The sequence below is a fragment of the Carettochelys insculpta genome, chromosome 1 (genome assembly GCF_033958435.1).
Source record: "Carettochelys insculpta isolate YL-2023 chromosome 1, ASM3395843v1, whole genome shotgun sequence".
Taxonomy (NCBI): Eukaryota; Metazoa; Chordata; order Testudines; family Carettochelyidae; genus Carettochelys; species Carettochelys insculpta.
Genome location: NC_134137.1, coordinates 199,320,209 through 199,341,602, shown reverse-complemented (window position 1 = coordinate 199,341,602; position 21,394 = coordinate 199,320,209).

Genomic DNA, 21,394 nt, shown 5'->3' with positions numbered 1-21,394 from the left:
GTTACAGAGCTCAGCTATCAGATGTGCTGTAGCATCATCAGGGATACTGTTCCGGACAGCATTTATTCCATCTTTGTGTGGGATGTAGGTATAGAGAGCCTCTACATCCATGGTGGCTAGGAAATTGTTTTCTGGTAGGTCATCAATGTCTTGTAGTTTTCTCAGGAAGTCAGTGGTGTCTCGGAGATAGCTGGGAGTGCTGGTGGCATAGGGTCTGAGGACAGAGTCCACATAACCAGACAGTCCTTCAGTGAGAGTGCCAATGCCCGAGATGATGGGGTGTCCAGGATTTCCAGGTTTGTGGATCTTGGGTAGTAGTTGAATAGCCCAGGACAAGTCTCTAGAGGTGTTTTGGTATAAATCTGTTCTTGTGCTTGTGTAGGGAGTGTCCTGAGCAGATGATGTAGTTTCTTAGTGTACTCCTCGGTGGGATCTGAGGAAAGTAGCCTGTAAAATCTGGAATTGAAGAGTTGTCTGGAAGCCTCCTCCTGGTAGTCAGACCTGTTCATGATAATAGTAGCTCCTCCTTTATCTGCCTCTTTGATTATAATGTCAGAGTTGCTTCTGAGGCTGTGGATAGCATTGCATTCTGCATGACTGAGGTTGTGAGGCAAACGATGCTGTTTCTCCACAATTTCTGCCTGTGCGCGTCGGCAGAAGCGTTCTATGTATAGGTCCCAGCTGTTATTTCTACCCTCAGGAGGAGTATACGTGGAGTTATTCTTCTTGTGTTGCTGGGAGGGTGTCTGTGTAATGTTGTGTTGGTCAGTGTTGTGTTGAAAGTATTCTTTGAGTCTGAGACGGTGAAAGTAGGCTTCCAGATCACCGCAGAACTGTATTATGTTTGTGTGGGTGGTGGGGCAAAAAGAGAGTCCCCGAGAAAGAGCAGACTCTTCTGCTGAGCTGTGTGTGTAGCTGGACAGATTGACGATATTGCTGGCTCAGTTAGTGGTACCACTGTTGTGGCTCTGTGTGGCAGGCAGGAGTTTAGGCAGCTTGCAGTCCTTTTTCCTCTGTAGAGTAGTGAAGTGTCTAATGTAAATCTCCTGTCTTACTTTAGTAAAGTTCAGCAGTGTGGAAGTTCGTGTTGAAGGTTTGTTTTTTATGAAAGACTCCAGATTTGAGAGCTCTTTTTTGATGTTCTCCTGTTTGTTGTACAGGATGCTGATTACGTGGTTCCTCAGTTTCTTCGAGAGTGTATGGCATAATCTCTCACTGTAGTCTGTGCCACTGTATACCTGGCCCTGCAGATTTCCATGACCAGCATCTGATGAAGCGAGTCTGTGCTCATGAAAGCTCATGCTCAAAACTTTTCTGTTAGTCTACAAGGTGCCACAGGACCCTTTGTTGCTGTTACAGATCCAGACTAACACAGCTACGCCTCCAATACTTGAAATATGAAGTAATGTTATCTAGGCCCTGATCCATCAGAGAAAGAAAACAGAGAAAATAGCTGTGTCTACACTATCTCCCCCTACTTTGAAGCGAGCATGGTAAGTAGGGAGTCGGGAGATTATCAAGGAAGTGCTGTGGTGCATATGCAGCACTTTATTAAGCTAATTCTTCCCTGCGGCAACTTCAAAGTGTTAAACTTCAATGTGCCGGCTCACGTGTAGCTGCAGCTAACCTGCTGGTATCTCGAAGTGCCTGGGCAACTTTGAAGTCCCTTTATTCCTCATAATTTTCAGACACCCTACTTACCATCCTCCCTTTGAAGTAGGCAGGTAGTGTAGACACAGCCAACATGTTTCTAGGGTCCATTGTAACTGGCTGTAATAGTTCAATGGTGCAAAGCAGCCACAATGGTGGCTTTAACCAACTACTGAAAAAGTTGATCTAAGCTATCTCCCTCCCAACCTCAAGTACAATGGAGGTTTTCGTGAGAAAGGGGACATCCCAAGCTGCCAGAACAAACTTGGTTTTGTTCTAAATTACTCCTGAATAGTCACAGCATGCTGCCAATGGACCAGCTCCCGGTTTTCTTTGCTCACCACCTCTCCAGTCATTTTCTCCATTCTGTAGATATATTTCAGACACCATCTTGTATGCATTGCCTAGAATTTACTGAGAGAAAAACTAGAAGGTGAAGATCTGGGAGTCTTTCTGACTCTTCAGAAGAGGTTGGACCTCATTTCTCCTTTGAGAAGTGAACAACTGTCATCTTGGGCTAAGGACTTGTCTTCCTGAACAATTAGATGCGGCAACCTGGGGTATGAACATGCCCTGCTGTACCTGCAAAAGTCTAACAGTTTATATGCAGTTCAACTGCATGTGTCTGACAAAGTGGGTCTTTGCCCATGAAAGCTTAGGGTCCACAAAAAATCTGTTAGTCTATAAGTGCCACAAGACTTTTTGTTGCTTTTAGTTTTCAAGAGTCATTCAATGTAAACAAAGAGTATTCAACCTCTCCCACTGCTATATTGTTTTGGAACTATGGGAAAATACTGAGCATTGCTGGAACGTGCCTTTGTTTTTTTGTGAGTGTGTGTTGCCTCTCTGCATGCCATTATTTTTTCACTAGCTTCAAAAATTGTATTTAAATGATGTAGAAAGAATATTATCCTCAGGGAAATTTTTCATTCCACTTTGCATGTGCTAAAACTTACCTTGTTTAGAAACTTCGACATTTTCATTATGATGTCTGACTTTCTGTCTGGATTTCTGCTGAAGGGATCAATTTGTTCTCTCCATTACTAGCTTGGTGTGAAAGCATTTTCCTCTCTTTCGTTATGCAGTCAGATTGGTTATGAATCCAGACACAGCCTTTCTTTCAGCCTTCTTTACTATACTTACTTTTCTCAGGTTTCAGTTTTATGGTGTTCTCCAATTTTATTATCAAATTACTATAATCATTATCTGAAACACTAGGAATTCTCTGCTTTAAATAACCTTAAAATCTACAAAGAAGAATTCTGGCAACATTTTTTTTTCTTTTTCCAATTTAGAGTCTAAATTTATATTAGATTTCAGTACTACTTTCCCATCTGGAAATTTCCAGCATGGATTTCAGCAACAGATGAATTCCTGTGAAGTTCTCTTTAAAGTCAAAAGTAGGACAGTTTATTCCATGGTACTGATTACTACCACATTCTACAAGATGAGAGAGGAACTAAGGGCCTTGCAGACATCTAAGAGCATCAGCCTTGAAACAGATTTTCTGCTGTCTCATTTTTTAGTTTTTTCTTGTTTGGTAAGTTATCTATTCTTCTTTACAGTCATTATTTCAAATTATTTCAAATTGCACCTGAAATCCTAGTAGCCTGTTAGATTTATAAACTTTAGGCATTTGATTCACCAGTGAGCTGCACCTTGTATATGAATTGGTACCTGTGGCAAAGTGCACGTGAAATGCTGAGACTGATTTGTTAGTAATTTACATGCACTTTGGATAAGGGGAAATGATTCCACAAGATGCAGGGTGACCCTGAGTCAGCTCACAGAAATGCCTATGAGGTCCCTCCTCGGGTACCCTCATCCTCCTAAAATTGTAAACATGACCTGAAATTGAGACTGAAGAGAGATTGTGGTGAAACAGTTATGTATTTGCATTTTGGTTTTCCAATGTGACAAGTTGAGGAATCTGTCTGTACAATTTGCTTATTCTTGTTGATATCCTGAAGTTTTTTTTCTGAAAAGTTGTATCATAGACTGATTGTGTTGCCACTGCTGCTCACAGGATTAAGTGCATCTCTCCTAAACGAGGGACAGCAGAAAGCTGTTAACCGTAATGACTATACTCTAACTAGTCACTAATTATGGTAGGAAAGATGTCAGCAGCTAGTTTCTTCATTTTTTTCTTCTGGGGAATTGGAGAGAGTGGTAAATCATAAGGAGGTGAACAAAGGAACCTGGATGGGTTGGTGGGCCATATCATAGAATCATAGAAGAGTAGGACTGGAAGGGACCTCGAGAGGCCATCGAGTCCAGCCCCCTGCCTTCATGGCAGGACCAAGCATTTTCTAGACCATCCCTGAAAGCCATCTATCTAACCTCTTCTTAAATAGCTCCAGTGATGGAGATTCTACCACCTCCCTTGGCAATTAATTCCAGTGTTTGATCACCCTGACAGTTAGGAACTTTTTCCTAATGTCCAACCTGAACCTCCCCTGCTGCAATTTCAGTCCATTGCCTCTTGTTCTATCCTCAGAGGCAAGGAAGAACAAGTTCCCTCCCTCTGCCTTATGACACCCTTTTAAATACCTGAAAACTGCTATCATGTCCCCCCTCAATCTTCTCTTTTCCAAACTAAACAAGCCCAATTCTTTCAGCCTTTCTTCATAGGTCATGTTCTCTAGACCTTTGATCATTCTCGTTGCTCTCCTCTGGACCCTCTCCAATTTCTCCACCTCCTTCCTGAACTGTGGTGCCCAGAACTGGACACAATACTCCAGCTGAGGCCTAACCAGCGCAGAGTAGAGCGGGAGAATGACTTCTCGTGTCTTGTTCACGACACACCTGTTAATGCATCCTAGAATCATGTTTGCCTTTTTCGCAACAGCATCACACTGTTGACTCATATTTAGCTTGTGGTCCACTATAACCCCTAGATCCCTTTCTGCTGTATTCATTCCTAGGCAGTCCTTTCCCATTCTGTATGTGTGACACTGATTGTTCCTTCCTAAGTGGAGCACTTTGCATTTGTCCTTGTTAAACTTCATCCTGTTTACCTCAGCCCATTTCTCCAGTTTATCCAGATCCTTTTGAATTATGACCCTATCCTCCAAAGAAGTTGCAGCCCCTCCCAGCTTGGTATCATCTGCAAACTTAATAAGTGTACTTTCTATGTCAATATCTAAATCGTTAATGAAGATATTGAACAGAACCGGTCCTAAAACAGACCCCTGCGGAACCCCACTAGTTATACTTTTCCAGACAGAAAAACTAGACAGACTCACTGGGACAGAACCATGAAACTTTGGGAAAGGGAAAGGTATTGACCATCCAAGGCTAGGGAAGACTAATTTTAGAGATAAGGATCCATGACTGAGAAGACAAATTATGCAGCCAAAGGACTTTGGAGGGTCCCAGCAGACTTTGATTCCCTCCCAAAGAACTTTCTGGTGGGATGATGAAACTGAGGCAGATAAAAGCATGTGAGGTTTATTACTTTTGTACAGAGCTATATGTTTCTCATGAGAATTATTAAAGACAAAGGTTTAGAATCCTGAACAAAATCAGTTAGCAGCCTACCACCTTTTCATTTATCATATTTCCTTTCTCAATCTCAAGTATTTGCCTCTTACGAATTATGAATCTTTGCAGCCCAAGAAAGTGAATGATTTGAAAATAAAATGAGACTTGATGAAGTTTGTGGTTTTTTCGATAAACATAAATTTAGTTCAGATAGAAAATTTGACATTTTATTAGGTGGAGTATTTCCAAATGATTAGTGTGGCAGCTTTTATCACTGGTGGCATATGTGTCAGCCTTCAAGAAATAGCTCTTCTTATCACTTGCAACACAGTTCAGAACACTTACTCATTGTAGAGAGATTTTTGGAGGGAAAAGGGGATTCTGTGCTCTGATTTCTTCTTTTTTCTTCTTTGTAATATTTACCAAACTTCAGTGCGATGCCTAAATCATTGTGGCTCTGTCTACACTAGCACAGATCTTCAAAATGGCCATGCAAATGGCCATTTCAAAGATTACTAATGAGGTGCTGAAATGCATATTTAGCACCTCATTAGCATGACACACATTAGCATGAGCCCAGGCACAGCTCTTAGAAATTACCACGTTTCATTCATGTGGGGCTCATCCAGATGGCGGTCATTTTCAAAAGGACCCCAGGAACTTCGAAATTCCCTTATTCCTGTCAGCAGTCCTATTTTGAAGTCCCTTTACTCCTCAAAACTTTGAAGTGCCGGCTTGCGTCTAGCCACGGCTAACCCACCAGTACTTTGAAGTGCAGGGCCAACTTTGAAATCCCTTTACGCCTCAAAATCTTGAGGCGTAAAGGGATTTAAAAGTTGCCCCAGCATTTCAAAGTACTGGCAGGTTAGCTGTAGCAAGATGTGAGCTGGCACTTTAAAGTTTAACATTTTGAAGTTGCTGCGGGGGGGTGTGTGTGTGGAATTTGCTTAATGAAGTGCTGCATATGCACCACAGCACTTCATTTATGAACTCCCAACACCCTACTCACCATCCTTGCTTCGAAGTAGGGAGGCAGGGTAGACAAGCCCCCAGAAAAACATAAATCAAACAGCAGTGTGGCCCAATAGATAAAAGAACACTGGGCTCTGCAGGCAATGAACAGATGTGGTAAGGTAAAATGCATACTTTGAACTGTTGAAAAAATATCTATATTCTGTGTTTAAAAATTAAATGAATTTTTTCAACCATTTTTGGAGAATTCTTCTCTCTTTATGAAAGAGAAACCAACATTTTTGTTTTGTTTATTGAATCAAATAAAGCTCCCTGCCTGTCACATCCCTACACACTGCTCAAAGTGGCCAAGTGTTGGGGCCAGTACATGAATGTCTGTGTGTCATGTCCCCCTGAAGTTAGTGTGGCTCCATGAGCTGTTGCCTCTTCCAGCATAATCCTCGCAGCTCTCTTTGGTGGAAATCCAACCAATGGGAACTGCTGAAGCTGTATTTGCAGGAGCAGGCAGCTTGCAGATCCCCACTAACCTTAAGGAGTGAATGCCACACAGAGACACACATGCTGGTCCCAACATCTGGTTGCTTTGAGCAGCATGTGGGGTGCAGCAGGCAAGGAGACTTTACAAGGGTGCTGCTGGGCTGCTGGTTGAGCATGGACGACACTAAGTGCCTCCTGCCTGGGCTTGCTCTTGGCACCTACTCCCTCCTGCACCCTAAGTCTCTGATCTAGATGACAACCCCAGGTCACAACCCAACCCCCACATACCACTGCACCCCTGGTCACAACTCCCCCCGCAAACTCTCTCCTAAGGCCCTCCCTCATGCCCAGGTTAAAATTCATTCCTGCATCCAAGCCCCCACCCATGCCCCGCACTTGGTCCTGCACTGTAATCCCCTACTCCAGGTCACAACCCCTTCCTGAACCCAAACTCCTTTCTAGACCAAAGATCCACTCCTGCATCCCAGTCCTCTACTGTGAGCTCTTAATGCACCCAGCCTCTGACACAGACTGTACACTTCCTCCATTCATATCATAAAAAAGAAAGGCCCTTGAGCACTTACCAGATTCATGGAGTACCCCCTGGCCACCAATAATTATTGCCCATCCAGGAAATACAGGGTGAAATGGGAGTTGATGGTGAGGTGGCTGAGTAATATCTTCTATTGAATCAACATGATGAGTGAGACGAGCTACCAGCTGTGAATTCAGGCTCCTCTGTTGAAAGTATTATGTAGGTTTCCATGAAGGGCGAGCACTGAAAGCTCATATATAAAATGGGTGTCGCTGGATTTGTGTCTTATTGCAAAGGTCTGTGACACATTAACCCTTCTTTCTGTCCAGTGACTGCAGAGGAGTTAACAGGTCACATTAGCTTGAATGGTCCCTTGAAATATGGGCTTAAGACTAATATCAAACAATTTGGTCTCCCTTGGATTTCATTATGACAGAGTACCTTTCCCAGACCTGAAGGAATGTTCTGTGTAAGCTTGAAAGCACGTCTGTCTCATCAAGAGATAAAAGATGCTACCTCACCCACCTTGTGTGTCTAATATCCTGGGACTGATATGCAATTACACTGCAAATAGCTGATGTAAATCAGCTGAGCTCTACTGAAGCCAAGGGAAGAAAGCCTATGTGCAGGGGGTAAGAATCATATGCCTCTTCAGCAACATAGGCTAGCAAGCATAACCAACACACTAAAGTTCGCTTTCATCTTGTCTTCATCATAGTGTCCCAAATTATTATAATTGTCACAGGATGGTAATTATCATAGACAAGATGTAGAATAGGGACTGAGATGCTGCACATGGAGGTGAAACAAGAAGATCTCAATATGAAGCCCTGAGAATTTCTGTTGGAGGACATTAAAGAGTTGATTCTAGCTTCTGCTTAGGGCCCTGGATGCTGCTGTAGGTGCTCAAATGGTCTCTGTTGCAGCTGCATAGGGCTGAAAGACAAAATGCTTCTCCCTTACACCAGTTCTAACCTAGGAAACTTGTCTGGGGCTCCTTTAATTAGTATGGAGGCTGAAATGGTTTCCACAGCATCCCAGAATCTGGGCAGCAACATGTCTGTGTAAAGCCAAATTTGCCCTTTTACCCTCTTCTGAATACTCTCTATTTCTAAATGCTTTGGCTGTTTCTTGGATCAGTAAGGTGGAGGTTTAGCTCTATTCAGTACACAAACACTGCTGCTCCTCTCACTTTGTAAAACAGAGATAAATCATCCCTACTTACCAAGGGGTGTTATGAAAATTAAATCAGTGAATTACTGAAGAACGTAGACAATAGTGATGAGAACCAAATAAATACTTTGATAGAAATACCACAAGTGGAAATGATTTAGCAATATTTAATTTTGAAATGTATTGTTCCTGGAAGGTGGGTTGGAGCAGTCCCATCTTTGAGGACCTGAGCCATATGTTTTTCCTGCAAGAGAAAAGGAGGGAAGAATAAATAATGAAAGCACGCTGAGCAAAGGCTCTCTGCTCTACTTCAGGTTTTTATGGTAGAATGATGAACCCTAAATTCAGATCTCAAGAGGCAAAGCCACTACAAATACTCAAATATGATGTTTTGCCACTGAATGATTTTTAAAAGTAATTAATTACTTAGTTTCAGTTAATTAATTTTCTCAAATTAATTAAGAATATGAATTTGAATCTTACAGATATAGGAAGATTGAGGACACATTTTAAATATTCATTTTATAGCATACCAGAAGATACCTGTCATTGCTTGGGTTCTTCACAACAGCTGCTGAGTATATGGGGAGGTGCAGAAGTCAGGGCAGGATCTTGGAGATGGGTAGGGGGCTCAGAGGAGAGGGATGGGACTGTGTGGGGGGACGCAGGACTCAGAACAGCAGATGAGGGCTTGGACAGGAGGTGGTGGGTTCAGGAGTCAGAGTAGGGGTTAGGGGCAGCCAGTGGCTGCTCCTCATGGCGTGAGGGGCCATGTTTTCCAGCTGGCAGGGCTGGTCCATGGGGCTGGCTCAGGATGGGGGCGGGGGGCTGTGACTCCCAGCTGCTGGCTACTCCCTGGCTTTCCAGAGCTGCCAGGGGTGCACTTGCTTGATGCTCCACAGGGTCATTCTGGAGTACAGTGGTCCCTTTCCATTTGATCAGAAACAATCTCATTCCAGGCACATCCCATTGTCCTGGCACAGCCAAATCCTTACTTTACTTTAAATTATATCAATAGGAAGCTGTATACCCCTCATTCCCTTCACACATCAGCCCCTGAGCATTGGGCAAGGGGAAGGCTAGTATATTCTTTGGGCCCTCTTGGAGCCAAAAATGAGAGGTTAGGATGTGGGAGGTGAGGACTGGGAAATGGACTTAAGTTGTGGGGTGAGGAACAGCTGGGAAGCAGGTTTGGGGTGGCAGATCTGAGCAGGAGTGGGGTGCAGGATGGGGTTTGAAGGTGGGGGTTCTAGGAAGGTGGTAGGATCCAGGACTGGCGTGGTAGTGGTTGTCTGGGCATTAAGAGAATTGCAGGAGCAGGCTGTGGGGTCTGAGTGGGAGGTGGGGGGCAGGGTCTGGAAGTTGGGGGACATTTACCTGGAAGCTGCCCAGGCACACATGTCTCTGTGTCCCTTGCTGATCCCAAATACTGGCCCTCCCTTGCTGTTCATATTGGCCATGGTTCTGGCCAACTGGAGCAGCAGGGGAAAATTCTCCAGGCAGTGCTTCCTTGCACTACTGTTTCCGCAGCCAGGTGGAGGAGAGCATACATAGCCACTTCCTCCCCACACCGGGCAGAAACTATGGGCCAGATCCTGCCCTGACTTGTCTGACTCTATCCAATGAGTCTTTGGGCTTCCCATGCCAATTAGACATGTAGGGTGAGGTGGGGACTGGAGCACCACTATAAGCTTCATGATGCTGGAGGAGAGGTAGCCCTGAGTGTCAGGGGCTGGATCAGTGCAAGCTGTAGGGTGGATGTGGCCAACAAGTTTCAATATACTTATTGTTTATATGGGAGGAATTGAAAGTAAAAGCTAGTCCTTGTTGGGTAAAAACTTGAGTTACTCTTAGTAACTGCCGCATACACATTAATTCTCTTGTTCCCAAATGATCATATGATTATTGGAATTTACCTCTAATTTTACAGTATAATACTTAGTAATGCTGTAAAAGATAAAATAATATTTTATAGCAAACATACGGCAGATTGGCTTAAAACTTCAACATAGCAATATAAATGAATATATTTTCAACTAAGCATGAATAAATAAATCAAAATGTCTGTAAAGGATATATATTGAAACCTGTATTGTTTTCCATTTAACAGGAAAAAAAAACACCATTTTAACAGATTAAAATTTGAAAGTTTCCCTCAAGCCTTTCACCAAACAAGCTTAGATCTGTTCTTCACAGAACTTTTCAAAACATACTTATTTCCACAGGCTTTGGGGATGCTTGGAATCTGGGATAGTGATTTATGAGGAAGGGGAAATATTTCTGGTGATTTCATTAAAGCTTTGTTATATATTAACAAATATCATTAGTGACCTATTTTTCAGCATGATTTCTTTTTCAGGTAGTAACAGGAGCACCAAATTGGCAGGTTACATTTTTACTACACAGCAAACAAATAATATTTTTAATTTTCAACTCTTATTTCAGCACTTTAAGGAATCAGCCAAAATGTTATCCTCTATCAATTCCCAGTAGAATGTTGCTATATTTATGGAGAAGAAACCAACCTTTTACTACATATGGTTTGCAACTAGTGAAATGTAGTACATTCTTACAAAAAAAAGCACCGGTGCATTATATGCCATGAAAGTGTATTAATCTTTAAAACTGTTGGCCTGATGATGTGTTGTGCAAATAGCCTGATATAAAGTATTGGCGCGCAGCAGCCGGGATTCATTCTAAAGAGCAAAAGCACAAGTATTTTATTTTAACTTGTATAGTTTCAGGGGAAGAAGATTAGATTGGTCACTGATTAGTTTATCGTGCGGTTGTTTGAGCTGATGTAAGCCTCTTTCCTCCGCCATCGAGTTCAATCTTGTCGCCAGTGGAATGTTTCAAATATGTTAAAAAAAGACTTTGTCATAAATTCAATAAAAAGTAATTGCAAGAATTTCCCTGAGTATCTCATTGAAGAGAAAAAAGAAATGACAACATAGTTAATTTATCTCAAGCATAAGCTGCAGAGATGACTTTTACACACAGCATGATTCAGACGTATTACTCAAAAGATCTCAACCATTTCAAATTTTATTTTCAAAATCCATTTGGTCACAAACTTACCAGCTAATTAAATGAGGCCCAATTATGACCCAGACAAATGTGGGGGGAAACATATCCAAAATCAATAAATCTTTTTTTGCCTAACTGAAGGAGAATAGACATGAAGTGATAGTTGTAGACTGAAGTTTTATGTGCCAGGTTTCTATTATGATTTTTATGGCCAAAATTCCTTTTCAAAATGATGAAAATAGTTTTGAATGGATGTTTTGATTCTGTTTTTTCAGGGGAAATAAGAGGTTAGATACTTGTTATATAACAATAAAACCCTGATAAAATAAAACTTCAAAAATATCTTTCAGATTGCTATGGGAATGAAACCTAGACCTGTATGATCATTATGATCGTTAATTAAAATTGAGACATATTAAAGGTTACATATTTTGTATTGTGGTCCCAAAGGTTGAGAATCATTAGCATTCAGAAGTGAATGAATCAAAAAACATTCCTTTCCAAGATGCTATATTCTAGAGAATAAGATAATTGGAGATACACATCTCCTAGAGCTGGAAGGGACATTGGGAGGTCATCTAGTCCAGTCCCCTGCCTTCTTGGCAGGACCAAGCACCATCCCTGATATCTATTTGCCCCAATCGTTTAATGGCCTCTTCAAGGATTTAGCTCACAGCCTAGGGTTAGCAGGCTAATGTTCTAACCACTGAGATATCCCTCCCACTATTAAGTACTAGAGAGCCAGTCTCTGATAATGGTAGCTGTTTTCCCACAAGCTCAGTGAGATGACCATTCTGTGGACTTCTGGTTTGTCTTGGAGCATCATTAAGACATATGTAAAGTGGATGCAAAATACTATTATTGTGATTGGGTTACATTTTATGTGCATTTGTGAATGATCGAACAAGATGCAAAGCAATGGAGAGTAAAAGGGAAAGTAGTTCAGCCATATCAAGGTCACTGCATAGTGAGATACAATAACACACTTGCAATCAATGGACAATCAATTTAGCCAAAGGTATGGTAATTTCTACATCTTTTATTTCTCTCTCCCTTTTTTTTCTTGTCTTAATTTTGTTTTCTATAATAAGGGTCTTTTTTCCTGTTTTTCTTTTTCTTTTTCCTCTCTCTGGCTCTTCTACTGAGCTAATTTTCTAATTTGTATTTATCTAATCTGTCCATGCACGTTTCCTGGACCTGACAAACAGCAAATATCATGTCAATGTTGCTACGGCCTGGGCAGAAACTACACTGTGCCTTTAGTAGGGTCTCTTCTGAGATGCTGGTGATCAGACAGTTGAGGATGACTCAAGTCAAGATCGTCCCAGCAGTACAGAGAAGGGAGATACCCCAGTAATTTCCACAGTCAGCTTTGTTGCCCTTGTTCTTGAAGAGCGAGATGATCGTGTCATCCCTAAACTGTTTGGGAATATCTTTTTTCCAGATGCTGGTCAAAATGCTGTGAAAGTCTTCAAGTGACACTAGTCCTGCTCCCTTGAAAATTTCAGCAGGGATACTATCCATCCCAGGGGCTTTGCCAGAGCTGGTCTGTTTGGAGATTGATGACTGATAATTTTGCCATAGCGAAATGTGTTCTGTTTTTTCTCTAAGATCTTCATGATGGTCTCATCATTTTTGTCAAACCAGTCTTGGTGAACTCTCTTTTTTCAGTCCTAGGCTGTGTCTACACTAGCCCCAAACTTCGAAATGGCCATGCAAATGGCCATTTCAAAGTTTACTAATGAAGCACTGAAATACAAATTCAGCGCCTCATTAGCATGCGGGTGGCCACGGCATTTCAAAATTGGCGCAGCTTGGTGCCGCGCACCTTGTCCAGACAGGGCTTCTTCTAAAAAAGGACCCTGCCTACTTCAAAGTCCCCTTATTCCCATCTGCTCATAGGAATAAGGGGACTTTGAAGTAGGCAGGGTCCTTTTGAAAAGGAGCCCTGTCTGGACAAGTCGCGTGGTGGCAAGCCACGTCAATTTTGAAGTGCCGTGGCCACCCGCATGCTAATGAGGCGCTGAATATGTATTTCAGAGCTTCATTAGTAAACTTCGAAATGGCCATTTGCATGGCCATTTCGAAGTTTGGGGCTAGTGTAGACATAGCCCTAGTGTCAACTTGGCTTAGTCCAGCACCAGGGTTTTAAATTGGTCCCACTTTTGTGTTGGGTCTCCAGTTGGAGGTCCATGGGACGTCAGTACGTCATCAAGGAGGACTGTGAACCACTCACGATGACCAGTGTGTTGGAGCTTCCCAATGCTGAAGAAGGGTCTGACAACTTTGAGCTTCTTGAGGTGCAGTGGTGTTATGTGCATCATAAAGACAGATCTGACAAGTATATAATCAGTCCAGCACTCAGCTCCCTGCGTGACCCTGGCGATCTTAATATCAGGAATGTCCCACTTATGACTGATGACATAGTCAGTCAGGTGACACTGTTTTGATCACAGGTACATCCATGTGGTCTTGTATTTATCAGCCTGCCTGAGGAGAGTGTCGGTAATCATCTGGTCATTTTCTGCACACAAGCTCAGCAGAAGAAGGCCATCAGTATTTATGTTACCAACACCCTCATGCCCCAGCACCCTTTTCCAGTTCCTACAGTTCATGCCAACTTTGGTGTTGAAGTCACCCAGCATGAGAAGCTTGTCACTAGGAGGAGTTGCTTTTGCAAGGTGGTCATGGTCCTCATAGAAATTGTCCTTTACTTTATTGCTGCTGGTCAGAGTGGGGGCATGAGTGCTGATGACTGTAATGTGGCGAGAGGGGTTAATGGGGAAGCAGAGCTTGATCAAACATTCACTGATGCAATTTGGTAGGTCAGGAAGCTGGCGCAGAAGTGGATCTATATGCCATCTTTATATGCCTGACCAAGGCATTTGACACCATCAACAGAGAAGCCCTGTGGATTACCCTGTCAATATTTGGCTGCCCGAAAAGATTCGTTAACCTCATATGCCTGTTTCATAGTGACATGACTGGCTTTGTTCTTTTGAATGGCGCCTCTTCAGATCCATTTGAGATATCCAATGGTGTGAAGCAAGGGTGCATGCTGGTGTCAGTGTTATTCAACCTCTTTTTCATGTGTGTCCTCAGCCAAGCAGTTAGGGACCTGGACAATGGAGTCGACATAAAGTACAGGCTTGATGGTCACTTTTTGACCTTCTTTGTTTAAATGGTAAAACCGAGAATGCTTGAGAGGCTCATCCTTGAAGCCCTTTTTGCTGATGGATGACCGTGCACTTATGGTTTTCAAGGAATCTGATCTCCAGTTTATTGTCAATAAGTTTTCTGAAGCCACTCTCCTCTTTGGTTTGACCTTCAGCCTGGGAAAGACCGAGGTACTCTTTCAGTCTGCTCCAGCAGCTGCTGCGCTCCCCACTTCAATATCCATTGAAGGGACAGAGTTAAAAACAGTAGACGAGTTCAAGTATCTTGGCAGCATGATAGCCAATGATGGCTACCTTGACAAAGAAATCAATGCCAGAATGTGCCAGGCCAGCCAGGCACTAGGATGTCTAAAAACACGAGTGTTGAATCAGCACAATAGCTGACAGTCCACTAAACTGAAAATGTACAAAGCTGTGGTCCTGACCAGTGTCTTATATGGCTGTGAAACCTGGACCTTGTACAGAAAATGTGAAACTGCTGGAGTGCTTCCACACATGCAGCCTGAGGTCAACGCTGCACATTCGATTGCAGGACAGAGTCACGAACCTGAAAGTCCTTGACAGAGCAGGAACCACAAGCATTGAAGCCATGATTCTGACAGCCCAGCTTCACTGGGCAGGGCACATCATACAAATGGAGGAGTCAAGAATCCCTAAGCAACTCCTTTATGGTGAACTCTCCTAGGACAAAAGGAACCAAGGCAGGTATCACAAGAGGTATAAAGACTGCGTGAACGCCAGCATTGCTTGTGTTAGAGTAAAGCCAAAGCAGCTAGAACAGCATGCAGAAGACCGAACAGGCTGGTGTGCTCTTGTATGACACACACATGACAACTTTGAAGAGCAGTGACTCATATGCCTGATTAATGGTTGTGCAAGGAGGAAAGCAACAGCAGCAGCCACACCAACAGAGTCAGGACAATTCCCTTGCCCTTACTGTGAAAGCTCATGCCATTCATGTCTTGGACTCCTCAGCTACATGCGAGTCCACAACCGATGAGCCTGTGCAAGCTCAAGACATCATTGTTGGACATGATGGACTACCTAGAAGAATCTGTCCATGATCATGTGCACCAGAACTTCAGGATATCTGGGGTTTTTCATTAGCCTTCACTGAGGAGTTACCTACCTTAGAGAATGGTAGAGGGAAGTGAGAGGAGTGTTACTGTAGTAGACTCCAGGGAGCTCATTTGGATGCTGTCAGGTGCCGCTGAAAAGGTCAATGAGAATATTTACTTGCCTTACACACAAACAACAATCAGGGGGCTATTCACTCATTGTTATCTTGTGTTTTGAAAAGCTCTTCCAGAACCACACCTAAAAGAAATTTTCTTAAGTAACCTGTTTACCAAACTGTCGGTCTGTCTGATCACAATGCAATATTGCAACCATTTCTTTCAGTGATTCTGCTGTTACCAAAGCAACGCTGTAGGGTGGACAGTGGACCATAATTCAGAGTCTTGTTTTGGTCAGGTGAAAAGGCATAAATTCCGGGCTGTTGCTTTTACTTGAATATTTTGCTGAGGGCAGGTATCATGTGGAGGCTTAGGGAAAATCACCCGCTGGTTCAATTTTCAGTATTTCTCAAGGCACAGCTGGAATAGAGAGGGAAGATGGACATTCTGAGGTGCAAGGTGTGTCCCTGTTTCTGGGAAATCTGGTAGCTGCTTGAAATACCAGCTTCCTTTCCATACAAGAATAAGAGAGGAATGACAATAATTGCCTTCAATGAATAAAGTATTGACTCATGCTATGCCAGTTATATTCTCATAACTAGTGGTAATTTACAATTTGTGTGTGCATTGCTATAATGGAGGAATTCATTTAGAAAGGCTACGTCTAAACCAGACCAATCTGTTGACAGAAGTTACTGTTGGAAGATATGCCAACAAATCTTCTGTTGGCAGATTTTGGGCACACACAAAAGCAGATTGCTCTGTCAATCTTATCTTTCAACAGAGTGGCTAGACTGTCTGTCTGCTTTCTTGTCAGAACAAAAAACCAGAAGGACGGCACTCAGGGCCACCAGGTGACCCAGAAATCCTGTATTTCGACAGAGAGAACCACTGGAGTGTCCACACAGCTTTTTCTGTTGATAGTTTCTGTTGAGAAAGGTGTTCTGTCTCATGGGAGAGAGGGAAAAGGATGTCAACAAAAGTACCGAGTTGTCTTGACAGTATGGCAACAGAACACATTTTTAGTGTGGACACTCCGCAAGTTTTGTTGACAAAACTGTCTAGTGTAGACCTAACTTAAAACAAAGCAAAATGTCACTCAGATTTTTTTTATTTAGCAAACTGATTCTGAACTAAATTTTACCATAATCTGAGAGCAAGGAGTCCCTGTTTCCAGTCCCAGAACTTCGTCAGGAAGAGTGGGAAATTTCAACCCAGGCTGGCTGAATGCTCTAAACACTATAGTCTTGTCTACACTACCTCCCTACTTTGAAAAGAAGATGGTAAGTAGGGTGTTGGGAGTTTATTAATGAAGTGCTGCAGTGCACTTAATTAAGCAAATCCCCTCGCGGCAACTCCAAAGTTTAAAACTTTGACGTGCCGGCTCACATATAGCTGGAGCTAACCCACCAGTACTTTGAAGTGCCTGGGCAAAATTTTGAGCAGTAAAGAGACTTTGAAGTACCAGCGGGTGAGCCGCGGCTACACACAAGCTGGCAGTTTGAAGTTTAAAACTTCAGAGATGCTGTGGGGGAGAATTTGCTTAATGAAGTGCTGCATCATTGCACTGCAGCACTTCATTAATAAACTCCCAACACCCTACTTACCATGCTCCCTTTGATGTAGGGAGCTAGCGTAGACAAGCCCGATAAGAAAAGTGTAATGAACAAGGATGGACCTGTCTTAGTCAGGTTATTCTAGGAAAGGATTCATGGCTGTAAATCCCTAGGAAAGCTCCCTCTAGCCCAAAATTAGGCACCTACCATCTTTCAGGAGTAGGACTTAGACCACAATGTTACTTTAACATTACTTACTGAGTGGCTTAAGTGGCCTCTTGGGCTGTTTGTTGGCTTTCATGTATCCCCATTAGTTTAACACTTCCCAAATGTGGTATAGAAAGCAGTATTTCCTAACTCAGATGCTGCGTGCCCATGGTAAATCACAGCTTATGCTTCTTGAGGATCCACAGATGCCATTATTTATTAGCTGCTGCTAAACAGGTTGGGGTGAAAACTGTTGTATGAGTATTTTCAGAGTACTTAGCTACAGAGTCCTTGGTGGGAAATGGAAAAGAAAAAAAAGTTTTTTAAAGTAAGCTTATTTTCTTAACTGATGGAGTATATAAAGTTTAATTCTCCAATGCCCTTTCATGAACAACTTGGAATACATGTAAGAAAAATGAGAAAACTGAGTATTGCATCCACTTTCTGAAATTCTGAAACTGTTATTCATTACTATATAACCAATTACATTGTGTCAAACTAGGAAGTCAGACAGCACAGAGGATAAAAAGCATATGAGAAATCAGGAGGAGTAGAAGAATGGATGGCTAAGGGAACTGGAGATGGAATACTGAATACAAAGGTACTCCTAGAGCACTGGACTCCTGTCTTTAATCCTCAGTCATGTCATATAAAAATATTGAGGAGGCCTGTGGCATCTTAAAAAAACAACCCATTTATTTGGGTGTAAGATTCCTTGGGCTGGATCCCAGTTTGTTAGGTGTATGAAGTCGAAATGTCAAAGATATATAGACAGCCAATGAAATGGATTGTTACATTACTATGCCGAGGACCAATGCTAAGGAGGCCAATTCATCAGGGTGGATGTGGCTCACTCCCATGAGTGGATGAGAAGCTAAGAATACCAAAAAAGAGGAAATTATTTAGTAGTGAGATACCCACTCCCAGTCTGTATTCAGACCTAGTCTGATATCGGCAAGTTCACATATGAATGCCACTTCTGCAGTTTCACACAGTTTGTTTTGGAAGTTGTTTTGCTCAAATTTGGCAATTTTCAAGACTATTACTGAGTTTTCAGGGAGGCTGATGTGTTCTACTGCTTTTTGAAGTTTACTGTTCCTGATGTCTGATTTATATTCATTTATTCTTTTGCATATCAACAGTCTGGTTTGGCACCTCTGCCATATACGTTGGTCACTCATAAGACCTGGGCTTAACTAATACTGCTTAAAAGATATCACTGGGTGATTGCTTGGTGGGGTGTCTGAAATGAACTGTTCTTATTAAACAAGAGTAAACACCACCATAACAAATGACACTTTAAGAGGCCCACTTTTAGCAAAGTCACTAGAGAATTCAAGGCATGAATGATCATGCAGTACGAACTATCCTGAAGTTCTTGGATGATCTCCTTTCAGGACTGGGTAAAGGCACAATGGCAGGCCTGTTGAGAACCTTGCATTACATGACTGCCCAGAAACAATCTTCCATGAGGTCTCAATTCCCAAAATCAACTTAAACATTATTATAGGTAATTTTTTTATAAGGGTGACTGTTGGAGGGGATGATAATCACAGAAACAGGTCATAATAAATGCAGCAGAATTGTTGGTTGTAAATGTTACATTTGAACTTGTCTCCTTACTTTTCAGAAAGTGTTCAAGAAAGAATCCTATTTTTTGCAAATGTGTTCATTATTTCTAAGTATTTACTTAAATTTTTGATAAACACATTTTAATCTATAGATTTTTCATGCATTTTCTTTACCTTATTTTTTTTTGAGAGGGTGGGTTGTTGCACTGCTGGTCACAATATAGTTCCTAGCAGTGTTTCTGATACCTAAATGGGTTACTGAAACACAATTTTTACTTACGAAAGTTAAATAGAACTATTAAAGATAAAAGGTCCTTTTTTCTCTTGTATTATCAGCAAAGGGTTTGAGATACATAAACAAGGTGATAATTGCAGAGTGATAAAAGTATAGGCAAGTATAGTCTGCAGTTCCAGAGCTGTAGACTTTCCTGCAGAATTCTGCTCTACTTTGACCACTGTCTTGCTCCAAAAGTTGGTAATACCGCTGAAAATAAACAAGCATTCTCAACAGTCAGATATTTGTTTATAGAACTTCATTTGTGTAGATCGGATACATATGTATAACCAAAATAAGCGTGTAGGATAAATAGAACTCTGTAACTGTGACAGGCTGAATTTGATGCATCCCTTCCAAGGTGAATAGAACTGGACCACTTCAGACCAAATTTGTGTGAGAGAGGGGAATGTATCATCAAGTTAAGTGGGACTCTTGGAGAAAGTTGTGGCAGGAGCTTTCTCTCTTCAGAACATGGGCTCATTTATCAATTGCAAGATTTAGATCTTTAAAGAAAGGCAGATTAGAAGAGTGCCCACAGCTAGGTTTTTGTTTGTTTTGGTATTGCACATTTGCAAATGCATCAGTGCACATAAAATAATTATTCTGCACATGGATAGAAAAAAGTCTGCACACAGCTAGGAAAGATTACAGGAACATGGTTCTTCAGCCTCAGCCAACAATTGGGAAGTTCACTTTGTAAAAGGATTTCAGTAAGAGCTCCTATTTTGTCTTACACTCCTTCAGATAAATTTTATTTGAAGTATTCAGGATTGCATCCGTGCTTTTGCTGCTACTCTATGGCTTTTTGCAGTTCATCTATTTGGATGGTATCTTAACAGCCAAAATATAGCCCTAAAAACTGTAGGACTGAAAAGTAAATTGTGAAACTAAGTTGGAACTGTGTCACATGAAGGATAAAGAGTATATTAATCCTATCAGCAAGGAAGGACAAGGAAGCAAATATTATGGATATGGATTCAAGTAAACAGCAAGATTTTTTTAAAGGGGTTTGGGTGAAATAACAGGAAGGGAGAGTTAGGTAATCCAAAACACAGTAATCATGTTAAATTAGCTGGACTTCCCTTGTGCTTAAAATTTCTTCTCTTCTATATTGTCAGTGCCAGTGGTACATCTTCAATCTTCATCAAAACTTGTACTCTTTGTTTAAGGTTTGCTAGTAAGCTTATGTACGTCAGGCTACTGGCTGAAATAGAGGTATAGAAAATGGGACTGAGATGCCTTTTCTCTCCATCGTGGTAAAAATGATATCTTGGATGATGTTTCAGACATTTTGAATAGGCTACACTTTAACAGTATTTATCAAGCTGTAAATGTTCCTGAGACATACATAATGGCTACATCTACACATGTCCCTCCCTTTCAGAAGGCGCATGTAACTGAAGGAGGTAAAAAATGCTAATGAGGTACCAGTATGAATTTTCAGTGCCTCATTTGCATATTGCAGCCCCTTGGAGCTTCAAAAGTGCTGCTGTTGAATTGCAAACTAGCTGTGTAGACGGGGTTCCTTCAAAAAGAAACCCAGATTTTGAAAGCACCCTTCTTCCCAAAAGGTTTCATTTACATGCCCCTTGCAAGAGAGAGTGGCACATGTAGACATAGCCAATCTGAGCATGAATTTCATTGATATAGGAAAATTTTGCCCTACAAGCAGTTTCAATCAAATTATTCAAGTCTAACCTACACTGTCAATACAAAATAAACTGCAAAAAATATGGTTTTTCCATAACCACATTGGTAGACATGGAAAAAAAAAGACCAAGTTTAGACCTATATACCAGCACAACTTTAATTAGAAATAGAATAATCATTTTGTCAAAAGTAGAACGTCTACTTAAAAGTTTTCTTGTACGTGACAGTTTTCAGGTGTGTGAAAATACACAAATAGAAGAAAATTACATCAATTTAGGATGTGGATCTGCTCTTTTTCACCTTGGGTTGAATCACTCATATAATTCTTTCAGGTTTCTTACATCTCTCTAGTAATCTAGCTTTCTGCTTCTGACAAATGGAGCTTTGGCCAATGCCAATCAACTCTCTTTAAATTTCTGAAAAAATGGCAACACTACAATACATTGTATAGAAATCTTGGAACAA